This window comes from Mustela lutreola, chromosome 12, assembly GCF_030435805.1.
Source record: "Mustela lutreola isolate mMusLut2 chromosome 12, mMusLut2.pri, whole genome shotgun sequence".
In the NCBI taxonomy this organism is placed as follows: Eukaryota; Metazoa; Chordata; class Mammalia; order Carnivora; family Mustelidae; genus Mustela; species Mustela lutreola.
In genome coordinates, this window is record NC_081301.1 from 87,427,006 (window position 1) to 87,445,657 (window position 18,652).

The following is an 18,652-nucleotide window of genomic DNA, read 5'->3' on the forward strand; positions in this document are numbered from 1 at the left end:
GGCCTTCACACGGAGGCTGCAAGCTGCCCCCAGCCCATGCACACAAGATGAGCATCTCAGAGTGGTCATTCTTGACTTACATGGGATTTCTCTACAGGACTTCCTGGAACTTTACTCAAGGACTCCTCATTGACCTGTCCAGGACTTTCCAGAACTCTGGTGCTCATCCTGCAAATTCTTCCTCTAGTCTCCTCTTACCATCATCAGATATTCATAACCTAAAGGTCCCTCAACTACTCCTCCCTTCTCTTCTTTATCCTTCACATCTTTATCCCCCAAAAATCTATTGCACATGTAATTCCATCTGCTTCTTGGAAGATCTGAACTGAAATACTCCCTAAAAATCACGATGCCAGCATTTAAGATCATCATTTTTAACCAATCTGCTCCACAAAGTATAATTGTGGAATGTCTTTGCTGATAATATTGGATATTTTATAAATTGCATCTATTTGTATGTAACAGGTATGCATTTCTCCATGACAACCAGATTAAACTTGGTGTAAGGCCCAATCACTAAAATCAAATAATAGTCTTAGAACCCACTCCTCTATCGTAGGCTAAATAAGGAAGGCCTGATTCCCAGTCTGTGTTTGTTTCAGAAATCACTTCTTGGTCCTTTTGAAGGCTAGTGGTGGTTCTAAAGCCTCTTCTCTAGTGGTGCCCCATTATTACAAACTGCTGGAGTCCTACAGCTAAAGCACTTAGTGCCTGGCCCATATAAAACATCCCTATAATCTTTCCCATATACAACCTATAAACAGTCTTCTCAACCTATAAACCTGTCAATTCTTCTCTCAGTGTTTAAGAACATATCCATCTTTTTTTTTTTTTTTAAAGATTTTATTTATTTATTTGACAGAGATCACAAGTAGGCAGAGAGGCAGGCAGAGAGAGAGGAAGGGAACCAGGCTCCCTGCTGAGCGGAGAGCCCGATGTGGGGCTCAATCCTAGGATCCTGAGACCATGACCTGAGCCGAAGGCAGAGGCTTAACCCACTGAACCACCCAGGCGCCCCCATATCCATCTTCTGACATGGAATCATTCTCTACTTTTAAAGTCTTCTTCCTTGGGCGCCTGGGTGGCTCAGTGGGTTAAGCCGCTGCCTTCGGCTCAGGTCGTGATCTCAGAGTCCTGGGATCGAGTCCTGCATCGGGCTCAATGCTCAGCGGAGCGCCTGCTTCCCTCTCTCTCTGCCTGCCTCTCCATCTACTTGTGATTTCTCTCTGTCAAATAAATCTTAAAAAAAAAAAATAATAAAGTCTTCTTCCTTAATTTTCTCCCCTAATGAATCTTTTGAAAACAAAGACCTACTTGGCTGACCTCAATGATAAGCCCATCAATGACACCTAGACTTACAGAAATCAGCCTGCTACCTACATTTTCTCTGTTATATCTCCTTGAAGGTGGACATTTAGGGGGGAAAAAAATTGATAATATCATAGCTTTGAGTCCCATGAAGCCCCTCCTGGTATAAATCTCTTTTTCTAACCATTTGGTAGATGTTTATTCTTAGTAGTTTTGCCACAGTTGGGCAGAGGAAGAATTAGTAAACAATGGAGACTATTACATCCAAAAAACACCTTAAATAGTTCACTGCTTCCAACTTTACAGATGAACAAGTGCTGATCCACAGTGGTCAGATATTAGTCCGCTTACATACAGTCACTGCTAAGGCAGCAACTCAGTTCAAGAGTCCTGGCTCAGGGGCACCTGAGTGGCTCAGTGGGTTAAAGCCTCTGCCTTCGGCTCAGGTCATGATCCTGGGGTCCTGGGATCAAGCCCTGCTCTCTGCTCAGCAGGAAGCCTGCTTCCTCCTCTCTCTCTGCCTGCCTCTCTGCCTACTAGTGATCTCTGGCTGTCAAATAAATAAATAAAATCTTTAAAAAAAAAAAAAAAAAAGAGTCCTGGCTTAAAGGTGTAGAGATGTAAGCAGAAAGGAAATAGAGTTATACAGACTTGGTTTTGTTTCTTGTTCTCTAGGAAAATTTGGACCTGTTGCTTATGTAATTGGTGTCTTTTTTCCCATCTTTAAACTGTGCATTCTAATAAATACCTTACAGAGCTGTTGGGAGGATAAAATAACATAAGCAATGTGATGACGGTGATGCGCCAGTAAATGCTTAACAACCAGCTCTTGGAATTGATGGAGGAACCATGATTTGTGGCATTTTATCATGTTCATGGTATAAATATTCTTCCTGTTGTCAATTTCAAGCTTCCAACAGTTTAAAAATGGCTGGCAGGATTCCTAAAAACTTAACAATCGCCTCTTACAAGCACATACGAACTGGCACAGACTGACTCCAGCATACCACTGAATATAAAACACTTGGCATGGAGTAGATACTCCATAAATACTAGTTGCCCTCTCATCTTCACAAGGCACAGGTTCTTTTTACCATGCCATGTAACTGTTGTTTTATGAACACTATCTCTTTGAACTTCCCAAGAAATGAGTTTTTGTTGTAATAATCTGTGTAAATAAAATGAACTCTCTTGGAGGGAGATGCCTGCATAACATCTCACTACTTTTGAGGATATATGGGAAGTGTTCCAATAGTAGACAGTGTGTAAAGTGCCCAGAATTCACTTTGCAGGATTCTTGTGACTTCCCAAAGAAATAGGTTGACATTGTACAGACCAGCCGAAACAGAGATAAATTTAAAGCCCATAATGCAGAAGAGAAATAATGATTTTAAGTAAGAAGATTTCAAATAACATGATTTCAGGTAAGACACCTTGGACTGTTTGACTTGAATACCTCTACATAGCTTACTCCAGGATGAGTATGAAGAAGTGATTTTATTTGGATTTTTTTAAATATTTTATTTATTTGCCAGAGACAAAGGGAGAGAGAGAGAGCGAGCGAGCACAGGCAGACAAAGAGGCAGGCAGAGGCAGAGGGAGAAGCAGGCTCCCTGCCGAGCAAGGACCCCGATGTGGGACTCGATCCCAGGACCCTATGATCATGACCCGAGCCAAAGGCAGCTGCTTAACCAACTGAGCCACCCAGGCGTCCCTGGAGAGACGGAGAGATCACAAGTGGGCAGAGAGGCAGGCAGAGAGATGAGGGGGAAGCAGACTCCTTGCGGAGCAGAGAGCCCGATGCGGGGCTCAATGCCAGGACCCTGGAATCATGACCTGAGCCAAAGGCAGACACTTAACTTAGCCACCCCGGTGCCCCGGGAGAGAAAATCTAAAGCAGACCCTTCACTGAGCGTGGAGCCCAACACAAGGCTCAATCACACGACCCTGATATCATGATCTGAGGTGAAATTAAGAGTCGGATGCTTAACAGATTATGCCACCCAGGTGCCCCTGTCAAAGCATTTTTTATGATAGCTGCTTCTTAAATCCTTGTCAGATGATTCCAACACCTGTAAAATCTTGTTTACGGTGTCTCTTGATTGTCTCTTCTCATTGAAGTTGGAAATTTTCTGGTTGCTGATATAAGTGATTTTCAGCTGTATCTTGGACTTTTTTTTTTTTACATTTATTTGTTTATTTTAGAGAGAGAGAGCATGAGTGGGAGGGAGAGAGAATCTCAAGCAGACCCCACGCCCAGTGCAGAGCCCATCTTGAGACTTGATCTCACAACCCTGACATCACGACCTGAACCGAAACCAAGAGTTGGTCACTCCACTAACTGTGACACCCAGATGCCCCATATCTTGGACATTTTTGCTATTATGTTATGAGATTCTGGATCATCTTCTGTTTTAGCAGGTATCTTATGACACCACAGCACTGGAGGAAAGGTGGTGGTGCTTAATTACTACTGGGTGGTAGGGAAGTTCAGCTTCCCCACTTGGCCTCCACTGAACCTTGAGATGGGAAGCAGAAGAGTATCTCTTTGTTGCTGGGTGGAGGTGGGAGTTCAGGATCTCTACTAGGGCCTCTGCTGACCCTGCAGGGGGCTGGGGAGCCTAGTTACCACTGATAAAAGTCCTAACCTCCCCACTCAGCCCTCGGATACCACCCTGGCAGGGAGCGGTGCCTCCTTACCACTGGGTGGGGATGGAACTCCCGGCTTCCCTCATGGTCTTTACTGACAACATGGGGCAGATGTTGGGGTGATCTCATTATTACCAGGTGTGGATAAAAGCTCTGACTCCCCTGTCAGCCTTCTTGACACCACCCAGGGGGAAGGCAGAAAAGTGCCTTGATAGAGGGCAAGTGCAAACGTTAAGGCTCTATACTCACATTTTTTCCATGGTGTTTGGCTGGAGTAGAGCAGGTACTGTCGGAAAGTTACCTGTTTCGCCAGGCTGCCCCTTTCCTCATCCTGTAGCTAGAGAGAGCTGACTTTTCTTGGGGCCTTTTATTTTTCCCCTTTGGTCTGCATCTGTTGGCTTCTCCAGCACCCAATTTGGGCTATATGAGTGAGGAAGAAAACCTTCGTCACCATGCTTCTTGGGTCCTGCGATTCCTAGCAGGTCTGCCTCTCTCTATCTTTTAGAACCTTCTTTATCATCAATATCCAGGGTCTTTAGCTGTACTTAGCCAGAGGAGTAGGGAGATGTGTGTCTCTCCACTTTATCCCAGCAGGCACCTGTGGTTCTGCTGTCACTGCAAAGGTACCACAAGGCATTGGTTCCACAAAGAAAAATGGACATTCAAGCCCATCTGCTTTCTACTGCTAACTCTCGCCACCCCTAAGTTTCAGTCCATTTAGGTGGATGGAAAGGGTTTTAGCTCCATGCCTACGCAACATAGCTTACCCCCTCCAGCGTCAGTGTAGCAGGAAGCAAGTAAGTAAAGCAATTCTGGTGCCAGAAATCTAAATTTCCCAAGTGATAGGGTATTTGCCTCTGGCTTGGGAAGTAAGGTCTATTAGTTGTACTTGTCAGAGAACAGACCTGCGGAAGATCAAATCTCTGTTCTCTATCATGGAGGCTTCATCTGCTTTCACGCCATTTTGAGAGCTTAATAGACTCTTTATCTCTTGCTGATAAATTCTGCATTGGGTTAAGAGAAGGAACCATCACTTTTGTACATTTCAAACGTAGTCTCTAAAAACCAACACAAGCACTCCAAGACTTTAAATCCTTTCTGTTGGCACACGTTTCAAATGGACATGGGAGCTGCCACTTAAGGAAGTGCAGTTTGTACACTGCACAAAGGCACCCAACCAACGGGACAAAAAGGAGCTCAGATCCAGCCCCGGCTCTGCTTGCCAAAACATGTACCCACAGGGCTGCATCACCCAGAGGGGGTGCCTTTTTCAAATTTGCACAAAGGCTCCCTATAAGCACTCAGCTGGGCTCTGAACCTAACAATAGCAGTATTGCAGCATCTCCAAAGAAATACGCTCTTGTATTCTATAAACTCATTATACTTGAATATTCAATTGATACTCATGCATAATTTATATCATCACTTCAAAATAATTTATTTTCAGATTTTCAGGCCCATTAAAATGAGCTCGGAATCGTCTGAGATGAAGCACACTGCAAATTTTGGCCAAGGTCAAACTGGCTTTTTAAAAGGATGTTCCATCATTATCCCCCTGGGCCTGCACCTTCCCATCAGTCAGGGTTGTTAATGATCAGGTGCTGTGCAGATAGGCTAGGCTTACTGATAATGCACAATTCCCTGCCCCTTAACTGTGAACAAAACCTTCTCCTGCTGCCCTACTGTGTGACAGATGAGTATGTTCTTTCAGGCAATACAAACTTTTTGCCTTCTTGGAATGGCCACATCACTGATTAAATCTGGATACTGAAGGCTACAACAGGTCACTAGGGAGTTGTGAGAAAAGGGCCATTATTTGTCTCCTTAGACATCCAGTGGGCAATTAGCGGATACATCTCTACTCAGAATAAAAGCTTTATAATTTCCTTGGATCAAATAAACTTTAAAAAATAAGCCATTGGTCCTAGTCTCACCGAGTGGTGATTTAGATGTAAACATTTGGCTCACATCAAGACAAATAAGAGAACACCGAAGCACACCCTAATTTTTTTTTTTTAAGATTTTATTTATTTATTTGACAGAGAGAAAGAGATCACAAGTAGGCAGAGCAGGAGGCAGAGATAGAGGGGGGAAACAGGCTCCCCACTGAGCAGAGAGCCCAATGCAGGACTCTGAGCCGACAGCAGAGGCTTTAACCCACTGAGCCACCCAGGCACCCCTTGAGGAATCTTCGTACTGTTTTCCACAGTGGCTATACCAGTTTCCATTCCCACCAACAACGCATGGGGGTTCCTTTTTCTCCACATCTTGTCAATTCTTGTCGTTTTTAATATTTTATTTACTTCTTTGACAGAGAGAGAGTGAGAGAGGGAACACAAGCAGGGGGAGTGGGAGAGGGAGAATCAGGCTTCCTGCCAAGCAGGCCCCTGGGATCACAACCTGAGCAGAAGGCAGACACTTAATGACTGAGCCACCCAGGTGCCCCAGTTCTTGTTTCTTGTGTTTTTTTATTTTAGCCATTTTAACAGGTATGAGGTGATCTCTCATTGTGGTTTTGATTTTCATTTCCCTGATGATAAGTGATGTTGGACATCTTTTCATGTGTCTGTTGGCCATATCTATGTCTTTGGCAAAATGTCTATCCAAGTTCTTTGCCCACTTTTTTATCAGATTGTTTTTTGTGTGTGTATTGAGTTGTATTAAGTTCTCTTTATAGTTTGGATATTAACCTCTTATCAGATGTATTATTTGCAAATATCTTCTCCTGTTCAGTAGGTTTTCTTGATTGTTTCCTTTGCTATGCAGAAGCTTTTTTTCATTAAGTAATCTCCACACCCAACATGGGGGCTCGAACTCATGACCCTGAGATTAAGAGTTGCACGTCCACCAACTGAGCCAGCCAGGTACCCCTGTGCAATAGCTTCTTACTTTTATTTTTTTACAGTTAAAAAAAAATTTTAATTACAGTGTAGTTAATATACAGTGTTAAATTAGTTTCAAGTATATACTGTAGTGATTCATCACTTCCATACAAGGCCCAGGGCTCCTCACAAGTGCACTTAATCCCCATGGACTAGTTCACTCATTCCCTGCCCACCTCCACTCTGGTAACAGTGTTTGTTCCCAGTAGTTAAGCATGTTTCTTGGCTTGTTTCTCTCTCTCTTTTGTTTTCCTTTGCTTGTTTGTTTTGTTTCTTAAATTCCACATATGAAGTCATAGAGTATTTGTCTTTCTCTGATGGACTCATTTCACTTAGCTTTATACTTTCTAGTTCTATCCACGTTGTTCCAAGTGGGATGTTTTTTTTATTTTGATATAGTCCCAATAGTTTATTTTTGCTTTTTTCCCTTGTTTTGGGAGACATACCTAGAAAAATGTTACTATGGCCCATGTCAGAGAAATTACTGCCTGTGCTTTCTCCCAGGATTTTTATGGTTTCACATTTAGGTCTGTAATCCATTTCGAGTTTATTTTTGTATATGGTATAAGGAAGTGATCCATTTTCATTCTTTTGCATGCATACCCTGGTTTCTTAATTACCCTTTATTTCTTGGCTTCACTAAATATTAATTTTTGAAAAATATTAATATTTTCTCTCAACTCCCTTGCACCATAAGGTCCATGTCTACTAGGTGAGGAGTTTTAGCTAGCTAAAATACTCTAATGTGTATGTATCCCAAACAATTATGGCTTCAGTGAATAATGTCCTTTGAGTTCCATTTTTTCTTTTAAAGGTTTTCTATAATTTTTTTAGTACATTTAAAACTTTTTTCTCTTTTATGCAAAAATGGATTTCCCATCTAACTAAACTTTCTTTTTTCAGATGAACTCATTTTTAAAGACAAGACTTCTATAAATAGCCACACCCTTTTTGCAAAATATTGTTATGCCAGAAGGAAGACTTTTTGAAAATCCACCATAAATAAAAATAAAATCAATTTTGGAAAGTTGCTGTAAGTTTTCTTTTAATAGTTAAGGGTAAGCAGAAAAAATTCTGATTCTCTTCCCATATAATGTGTTCCATTGTATAAAATTGTAATGCGGTGCTCACTTTGGTGGCACATAGAGTGAAATCAGAATGAGACAGAGATTAGCATGGCCCCTGCATTAGGATGACATGCAAATTTGTGAAGAGTTCCATAGTTTTGTACACAGTTAAATATTTCACTCTGCCTGCTTATTTTGTGTTTATTCTGGGCTGAAAAAGACTTTGCCAAAACATTAAAGACCATTCTTTTCACTAAAGAAAGAAAAAAGTATAATGTTAACATTGTACAAGAATTGGTATTTTGAAAAATAGGTTACAGGTGCATAGATGGCTCAGTTGGTTAAGTGACTCCTGGTTTGGGCTCAGGTCATAATCTCAGAATTGTTCCTCGCTGAGTGTGAGGATTGAGATTCTGTCTCTCTCTCTCTCTGCCCCTCCCAACACATTCGTCCCCTGCTCACACACTCTCTCTCTCTAAAGAAAAAAAAAAATAGACTAAATTACAGAACACAGCTAATATGACTCTCTTAAATATTCATCGTAAGTCTATATCTTACATATGAATGGATTTCCACTACTAAAGTGTTCAGTTTTAAAGTGTTTGGTTTGGAAGTATTCATCCAACGTGAATGATTGAAACAGAACTCATTCAAAGACCTGGATTCTGGTCCTCATTCTGCCATATGCTATGAGGTCTTAGCTAAGATACTTTCCCTGGACCTTTGTTTCCACATCGGAAAACTGAAGATTCTAAATTCGATCCTCTGTTAATTAATGGCTTATACTCCCATAACTCGATGTCAAAGAGTTCTGGGACTATCCTTCAGAAGTCTCAAATTGTTAGAAGAACAAAATCATTTCTGATTTACAGGTGAAGAAACTGGGATTCAAATAACCTTAAACAACTTGTCCAAAGTCAGGATGCTAAACCATGGACTGGCAGATCCCTCACCCAGGTCTTTCTGATTCTAAAGCTCGTGCTTTTAGTTATACCTCCAAGGCAAATCTCTCCTTTCAGAAGTCCCAGAGGAGAAGAACCTCTGGATTCCATACTATTAGCATGAAATCTATACCTTGTAGAAGAGCCTCACAAGAGAAAGTACTGTAGTGCTTCAACATTGGCCTCTAGACCCTGTCCTTCAATTCACTGAGACAGGGGTTCTTACACTGTGGTCCCTGGACCAGAAGCAATAAAAATGTCAAAGACTTGCCAAAAAATGAATTCTTGGGCCTCACCCTATACATCCGATACTGAATCAGAAACTCTGGGAATGGAACCTGGCCTTCCGTGTTTTAATAAGCCCTCCCATGATTCAGTTACGCAGGGCAGTTTGAGAACCATTGCACTGAGGTGTGACCTTGGAAATGTATGAAAGAACTCTGAGCTCTAGCCTCTAGCTCTGACATCCTAGGGTCCACCTATGACCTAACTTATGAATTAACAGGGGGGATAGCTCATATTCTACCCCTAATTTTAAGGACTGATACCCACAGAGTGAAGGAGAAGGCAGATAAGGAAGATGACGAGAACAGCCTTTTGTATGTCCCCCAAGTAGCCAGAGTAGCAATTGTCGTGAGGATGTATGGCAGTGATGCCTGTGACATCCCAAATTAGAACAACTTTTTTGGAGTCACTCTGAATGCAACTAGCTCTATGGGACTTTAAAAATGTATTAGGCAACTTGGAACTCAGCTCAAAGAAAGAATCAATTAAAAATGAGCATTCTGTTTCTTTAGCCCTGCTTTAAAATCATTCAGGAGAGAGTTTCTGGGAAAGGAGTCTAATAGATCTGTTTTGCAAACTGCAACAAAGTAATATCTCACTTCCCAGGAGTTAACCCCTCACCCCAACCCCCCCAGGAGATGACATATATTTTGGGATCCATTTCCACCAGAGATGACATAACCAGCCTTCCAGGTAGCTTCAGGAACTCATGTTTCCCCAGCTTAGCAATGACTCAGCGGATGGCAGGGAGTATGATTGGCTTTAAGTACCATACTGGCGCCAAGGGTCATATTTTTTATTAAACATATTATTTATTAAACATGTTTCTGGCCCATTGCCTAAGTTCCTATAACTCTATTCTTACGTGGTGCACATCTTGGGTCAGAGACCTCTTCATTCGGCCTGGTCCTAAGGTTAGAAAGATACCATTTTTCACTTGTGTGATTGAAGCTAGTCAGGCATTATCAGAACGCCTGTCAAATGAAAGTTGACTGAAGGAGTGCACAAGGTTAAATCTGGTTTATAAAGAACGGTGATGGGGAGCCTGGGTGACCTCAGGGTTGTGGGATTGAGCCCCACTAAGGCTCTGTGCTGAGCATGTGGAGCCTGTATAAGACTCTCTCTCTTTCCTTCTGTCCCCCTTCCCCTGCGTTTTCTCTCTCTAAAATAATAAACAAATAAATATTTTTTAAAAAATAAAGAACAGTGATGGTTGCACACCATCTTATTTATTTCTGTCGTGATGGGGAAGGACGCCCGCCAGCAAGTTCTGAACAGTTACTATGTCCCAAATGCTTTATGTATGTTTGTCTCACTGAATCCTCACAGCAACCCTGTGAGGTTGGAGTTTTGGGTACCATTTTGTAGACAAGCAAGCTGAGGCTGAGCGTCCTGAAATCGCACAGCTGATAAAATGGCAGGGCCAGGCGTGCGACACAATTCTTAATCTCTCACTGTCCTTGTTGTCTGAAATGGGATTTAGTACGTGGACAAAATGCCTCCTCAGAACTGGGGCTCCGAGTATGGCCTTGAAACAAGTTGATGTTCAAGAATCATAGACCCTGGAGCACCTGGGCATCTCGGTCATTAAGCATTGGCTTTCTCCTCAGGTCGTGGTCCCGGGATCCCGGGATCCAGCCCCGCATCGGGCTCCCTGCTCAGTGGGCAGCCTGCTTCTCCCTCTGCCCTTTTTCTGCCCTAAGGAATCATAGATGGTACGTTGGAATAACAGAGGCAACTGATTTGGGTGGATAAAGGGGGAAAAAGTAAGCATACTTTTTTTTCTTCTTTGGAGAGAGAAAGAGATTCCATGTGGGGGTGGTGGGGTTGAAGAGAGCAGAGGAAGATGGAGAATCTTAAGCAGGTTCCGCGGGCAGCACAGAGCCCTCCACACGGCTTGATCTTATGACCCCCCCATATCGTGACCTGAGCCAAATCAAGAGTTAGATCCTTGACTAAGCCACCTAGCTGCCCCTAAATTCTAATACTTTTTGTTAATTTGTTCTGTCAAATATTTTAGGCATATAAAATCACCTATGGATATGTCGCTCATATACCTTTAATGTGTATAAGAGAGAGATGTCATAAAGACTCACGCATCTATAGCCCAGTTCTGGGTTCATTTCTTCACTGTATCTTTGACCCACAAATAACCCCTGTCCTGAATTTTTTGTTTGGTTTTTCCTTGCTTTTCTTTATGGTTTTATTATATGTCTTTGTATATGTATGTGTAAAATATATTATTAACTTTGTTTCTAAACATTATATATGTAAGGTATTATACTGAAAGTATACTTCTGAAATATGCTTTTTTTTTAAAAATTTAACATTATGCTCCTGGATTTATCTATTTTTGTCACATAGAGCTATAATTCATTCATTTTCTCTGCTGTATTTTTGTCCTGTCATATCAGTAGACATGTGGATTATTTTCAGTTTTTGATCATCACTATGCTACCATGGACAGTCTTAAACAGGTCTCTTGATCACACGTATATTTGTCTACATACATACTCCCTAGAAGTAAATTGCTGAGTTTTACGGTATGCATGTGTTCACCTTGATAAGACAATGTCAAGTTGTTTTCTGAAGACTTGGACCTCTTTATAATGCTACAAGCAATAGTTAAGCATTTGTATATCCCAGCATTTGATAGCGTCACACTTTTTCATTTCATTTTCTAGTTTGGTGGGTGGAAAATGGTAGCCTATAGTTTCAATTGGCAGTTTCTCCACAACTGATTTGGTTGAATGTCTTTTCATAGTCTTATTGGCTTTTCTGGTTTCCTCATCGATGAAATATATACTTGGCTCTCAAATTCTCTACTCTCTCAACCCTGCTAGGTCCACAGTTTTTTTTTTGTTTTGTTTTGTTTTTTTTTAAAGATTTTATTTATTTATTTGATAGAGAGAAATCACAAGTAGATGGAGAGGCAGACAGAGAGAGAGAGGGGAAGCAGGCTCGCTGCTGAGCAGAGAGCCCGATGCGGGACTCGACCCCAGGACCCTGAGATCATGACCTGAGCCAAAGGCAGCGGTTTAACCCACTGAGCCACCCAGGTGCCCCTAGGTCCACAGTTTTGATGAAGAATTGCAGACACATAAGAAGTGGTGAAGGAAATGAGGAATGGGGTAAAATGTGTATCCCAAGAAGAGAAAACATCATGTTTGAAAGCCCTGAACTCAACAAGAATGTTGTGTGTTTAAGAAACCAACGGAATCCCACCCAACACAGGGATGAAAGGCAAGCTTTGACTTCAAGGTGAGAGAGTTCTGAAACTGAAAGACATTTCAAGACAGACCACCCTGTGGTAATTTTCAGGTCAATATCCAGACACTGGTTATTTGACTCTGGAATCCCTTAGCCACATAAGGATATAAAACAGCTGAGAGAGTAGAAGTGCAGGAATGATTTGTGGAGATGAGTTTTTGGAGGGAGAACTGTTTCCTTTAATTCCTTCAGGGGAGAGGACGGTGCTACCCTTTTACCTCAAGACTGGAGAGAAGGACTGTAGTTGGACCAGGAGGAGAATTTGATGTGTATTCTGAGGGACATGACATTCAGAGGACATGGTAGATGATGTCAAGTCATGCTTTAAAAAGTGAAAATGACTTTAAAATGTGAAATGACTGTCATTGTCCACAGCTACCCACTAGGAGAGAGGCCAAAAGTGGGAACAGCTTGACTTCCACATCTGGAATAGCATCTTTCCATTATACTGGCCAGGGGTTAAAAACAAAAAAAGGAATCCTCTCTTCACCTCTTTGCTTGCTTCAACCCCCTGGTGGAGTCAGAGATTGAGCAGAGTGCAGGGTGTGGAGGAGGTGGGAGCTCCAGGTGGGGAAAAAGGAAGCGGCGTGACCTGGCCCCGCCTCCACAAGCAGCCAGCCCACATTGGACTCCAGCCTGGGGATGAACACAATTGCATCTTAAATTGAATTTTGTGTTTTCCATCTTCTATGGGCCTGGATATTTTGAAATATTAAACTGAGAATTGTAAGGGCCTATTTAGCCCGATGGATTAAATGGTCATTTTATTGTTTATGCAGCAAAACTTAAACTGACCCTGCCCCCCACCCCCCAGGGGACTTACTTTAAAGCAAGCCCGGGAAACCAGTCCCAGGTAACAAAGCCCAAATACAACGGTGGGTCAGGCCAGGTGGAGGTATCCAATCAGTGGGGGCGCATACTGTCTCCCTAGCTACCAAGGAGTGTGGGTCCTGCCTTTTGGGGGTCAATTCGGACCAAGGTGATAGGCTAGTTCAAATATCTACTAGGGTAAATTGTAATTCAGTTGGTTACTTATGTGTGACCTGGCATGACTGTGCAGCTTTCTCTGTGTGTTATAATTTCACTGGCCACCTGTGTGTGGCCAGGCCCAACCACATGGCCTTTGCCCTTAAAAGCTAGTCTGTAAGGCAGAGAGAGGTTGCCTCTTTGCAAGAGACGGCTCTGGCCGGTCAGTCTGATTCTCGATGCTTGGCGCGAAATAAAGCTTTGCTTGACCTTCGCTTTGTATCAGTCTCACTCCATTGACCATGGATCCAACAAGAGTATGCGTTTGATACTGGAAGTGGCCATAACATTTTCTGTTACCCAGTAGGAAACCAAAAAGTCGTTGCAACTCCTGGCATCTTTGTCCAAGTGTGAAAGAAGAGACAGGAAAGGCTAAAGGAACAGTGGGAGACAGATACTAAGTTGTTTCCTGATCAAGTTCTAGGAGTTCTGATGTTCAACATCAATGTAATTAGAGAGCGGCAAGAGAAGAGATTGTTGGGAAGGTGGCCAAATGAAAGAGTCACATGGGGATCTGGGACTCAAGGCCCTTGAGAGCCATTCAAGAGTTCAACGTAGGGGAATTTTGTGACCAAAATTGTGCCTTTTTTTTTTTTTTTTCTTTTAAAGGCCTCTAGTTCAGGGTATACGATCATTTGAAGGGCAGTAGAGGTAAGGGTTGCCCAGAGCAGGCCTTCGTTTAGATGAAATATCATAGGGGCTCAAGTCCAGATTAGTGGCAGTGAAGGTAAAAGAAATGGAAGGTTCGGAGAGAAGTGATAAGCTTGCTAGTCGTTGATGATGGGACTCGTGTGGGAAGTGAAGATTGGTTCCTACATTTCCGACTGGAGCCACAAAAGAATCAACAGTGCCATTTCCAGAGATGAGGAATTCTTTTGATCCTTCAGTATTCTTGGGAGACACACAGGGTAGATGGTAGTAGCATCTGCTTCTTACTGCTGTGGTGACTAATGCTCCAGAAAGCCAGTTATTTTGCTGAAATCCACACAACTCATTACATGCTGGGAGCTTCTACTTCAAATGACAGTGCTTGAACTAGTTCCCTTTGATTCCATTTAGAAACAAATGCCCAACCAGAGGTGGAGTTAAGTGTGTAATTTAAAGGGAGAGAGGCACCTGGCTGACTCAGAAGAGTGTGCAATTCTTGGTCTCAGGGTCATGAGTTAAAGCCTCACATTGGGTCTAGAGATTATTTTTTTAAAAGGGATATACTTCAAAAAAAAAAAAAAAAGAAAGAAAGAAAAGGAAGAGGGAAAGAAACTAGATCATGATATAGTCCTCAAGCTTAAAATATTTATACATTTAACCATTTCAGCAAAAGATAATTATGCTTCTTGGACTCATGGAAACATTCCTTGAAACTCTCGATTTCAATACAGTTGAGAAAACTCTTAACTGGCCTAGGTAGCCTTTTGCTTCTCTCTCAGCCACAGGACTCTTGCTCATTTTTTAAAATTTATTTTATTTTTTTTTAGAGCACGATTTCTCAATCCTTAATGTGCACATGAATCACATGGGGATCTCGTTAAAATGCCAATTCTGCTTCAGTAGGTTTGGGGTGGGGCTCGAGATCCTGCATTTTTTAACTGGCTCCCAGGGTATGCCCAGCCTGCTAGTCTGACTTTTAGAAAAGCAAGGTTTGAGACGAGCCCAGAACTTCTCGGAGTAGTGGTGGGCACTGAGAAAGATCAAAGGGAAAGGACCCCAAGGAATCCCAGAAATGTAATTATGTCGGGGATAAACAGCACTGCACCTTGCAAAAATGGCGAGGCAGACACATTTTCCCAGGCCTGTTTCCGCTTTGCAAAATTCCTTTCCTCATTCAGCACTTTGCCTATGCTGTAGTCCCTTTCCGTGTATTAACTAACCAGTCCTTGTCTAGGGTCACACTGGAAAGCGGGTTTTTCCTGTTACCCTCCTGCATACTCTGCCCAGAAGGCTGCGTTTGCACCTGCACTTTCAAGTTTCAAGACCCAGAAGAATAAAATATTAAATGTGGAACAACAGGCAAAACATGTAAAATATTCGACATAGACAAATCCTGGAAAAGAGGAGAAACTGCCCGTTCATGTGGCTTTTCCTGTAGGGAACATTTTATCCTGCTTCATTCCCTGGGTCTCCTTAAAACCAATCTTTATGACATTAAATATTAAAAAGGGAAGTATTTCTCTCCAAAGGGTATCTGTTGGTATTTTTGCCTGTACTCTCCTTGCTCTGAAGTGATGTAGGGTGCAGAGTCTTGGAGCTCTCACTGAGTTGAGGGGTAAACATGTGGGGACCGACTGGACCAGACTGAATTGTTCTGATTGACCTTGCTGAGTTTAGAGCCAGCAGGAGATGTCAGACTCTGCTCTTGCTTTCGCCATTTACATCCTCTGTGACCTTGGGCAAGACCTTTCTCATTTTCAGTTTTGGTGTTTTTTGTTTTTTTTGTTGTTGTTGTTGTTTTTTTCACATGTAAAATGAAACAATGGGGCAGAATGCTGTCATTCTCTTTCTGGCTCTAAAAACTGTCTCTGACTTTGTTCCCAGTGAACCGGGAAAGGGGGAAATCTTCAAGCTCCCAGTTACAGTGACTGGCCATCAGAATCACTTTGGAGAGCTTTAAAAAATATCGAGGCTCCTCCTACCCTGCTCTGATCACTTGGGGTTGCCTCCTTGGAAACTATTTCCACAAGTTCCCCAGGTAGATTCTGTCCATCAGATAAATTTGGGAATCACCAAACCAAGCCACAAGGGGGCGCCTGGGAGATACCAAGTGCCGTCTCAGTTGCTTTAAAACCATTTTGAATATTAAAAATAGAAATAAAATCGATTTGTTATTTCCATACCTAATTTTGTCTCATATAACTTGAAAATGTGGTTGAAAGTATCTCTTCCTCTTTGGTATTTGGGGTTTAATTTTCTTTTGCGTGAGGTAAAACTATAGGTAAGAGGTATTGTTAAATAACAAAAATTCAACAGAGTAAGTTTGAAATCTAATTGTCCTCATTAAAGGATCGGGAATCTGGCAGCATCCCATCTAGCGAGTAGTATTTTCGTAGAACGAGGGTGGAGCGAGAGAAAGTTATTAGCAAAAGAAAAGGACTGTTGAGAGCAAGCCACGGGTCTTACTCAGATTTACCTTATCTTTATGAGACCCAGAGGGCCCTTATGGGGCTCGTGGGCACTGACTCATTGGACCCTGAGATCATGACCTGAGCCAAAGGCATAGGCTTAACTCACTGAGCCACCCTACGTTTCTGGGGGAGGTTGAATCTAAGCTAAACTTGACACTAAGCTAAGGAGGGGATAGGGTCTGAGGATATCATTAGGAGGAAGATGAGAGATGTTTGGAAAACAAAGGTTGCTCTGTTATGTAAAGAAGTGCTTAGGTAAAGAGGAATTTATTTTAATAGCTGTCTTCCTGGTGTAAGCCCGCCGCTGAGGGGGGAGTAAAGAGCGTTTCCTGAATCTGCTGGGTTTTGATGGCTTTTAACTCAAAATAATGTTCCTGACAAAGTGGTCCATCTTGGGGTGGTCTGCCCTTGGCCCCTATAATCTAAAGCTTTTAGAAAAATGTTTACTATATAATTAGCATCTAATATATGTCAGTGATTCATGGTGCTGTGTTGTCATCATCTTCTTATCTTGGCAGGACTTTTTCCCACTCAGTTCCCCGGACCTAAATCCCACATTCCACCTCATCGTCCCTGTGTCTCAGATACTGCATCCAACTGGTAATGCTCCTTCCTCTCTTGAATCGGGCATCCCCACAGATGCATCCTTCATTGAATCACTCATTATTTTACTTCCAGACCCCCACAATGTCTTCCTGAAAGTCTCTCTCCTTCCATGAGCGATCGTTTTAAAATACAAATCCGATAATGTTTTCCCACGAACAAAATCACATCACTGGCCGTATGCAATTTATTGTGAAAGGGTGCTAAAAATCAGTGTGTTGTGTGTGTATTTGAAGCGAGAATGATAAAGCCAATGAGACAAAATGTTAATGATACACAAATCTGGGGGTGCCTGGGTGGCTCAGTTGGTTAAGCGTATGTCTGACTTCAGCTCAGGTCTCTCTCTCAGGGACCTGAGATAGAGCCCTACAGGCGGACTCTGCATTCAGTGGGAGTCTGCTTGTCCCTCTGTGAACCCCACCCCTGGCTAGTGCACGTGCCTCCATGAGCTCTCTCTCTCTCTTTCTTGCTCTCTCTCTCTCAGATATGTAAGAAAATCTTAAAAAAAAAAAAAATACACAAACCTGGATAAATGGTATGCCAGTGTTTTATGTACTCTTTTTTTTAAAATTGTTGTGACTTTTTATAAATTTGAAATGATTTTCAAAACAAAGCACTTCACTGGCTTACCTACTTCCGACTCATCTCCTGCTAGTTTCCCTCTTTGATGTTTAAGCTTCAGCCATAATACATGATTGTAGTTCTTTACTTTTGCACTTGAGTGTTCACTAATTTGGAATGCTGTGGTTTTTACCACTTGTCTACCAGGAAAACTCCTATTTATACTTCAATACCCAGCATATAATACCTCTTATACGATGCCTGTGGTTTTTGACAGAATTAATCACCTGACTCCCTTGGGCTGACTGTTTCTCATTTTGACTCCTGTGCCCTTTTCTTACACAGTACAATGAGTCTGTGTCTTATACTAAACTCAGAAGATTTTGAAGAACAGAGTCCCCAAGTCTTATACATTATTGTACCCTGGAGCCTATAATCCCAATTTCTGACCTCTTGCACTCCTACAGACATTTGTATTTGCCAGGCCGTGCTGGTTCCTCACCTTTTGCCATTTGCAGTGGCTACAGTGACTCTGAATTTGCTGTGGCTTCCTGTTGTTCCCAGCTGAAGCTTGGTTCCTGGCTACGCTCCTCAATTCTTCTTTTAACTTTTTCCACATGTGGAGGAAGTGAGCCATTACTGATGAGAAGTTGAAATCCTGTGGTCTTCATTGTCTTATAGACAGACCTCCTCCAACCAGAGGGACCTCCTTCTCTTACTCAATTTTTAAAAAAGATTTTATTTTTTTTTAGAGAGAGAGAGAGAGAGAGAGAGAGCATGAGTGGGGGTGGGGGGGAACAAAGAGAGAGAGGGAGAAGCTGACTCCCTGCTAAGCAAGGAGCCCCATGGGGACCTGAGATCATGACCTGAGCCCAGGGCAGATGCTTAACCAACTGAACCACCCAACACCCCTCCTTCCCCTACTCTATTTCTGTGTTTTG

The 18,652-nt window shown here is 42.4% G+C and overlaps 1 non-coding gene across 1 annotated transcript; it reads left to right on the forward strand.

Annotated features, from left to right (window-relative positions):
• Positions 1 to 7,962: 7,962 nt before the first annotated feature.
• On the forward strand, positions 7,963 to 8,066 carry LOC131813299 (U6 spliceosomal RNA). Its single transcript, XR_009346724.1, has one exon. It is a non-coding gene; the product is annotated as a U6 spliceosomal RNA (small nuclear RNA).
• The last annotated feature ends 10,586 nt before the right edge of the window (positions 8,067 to 18,652 follow it).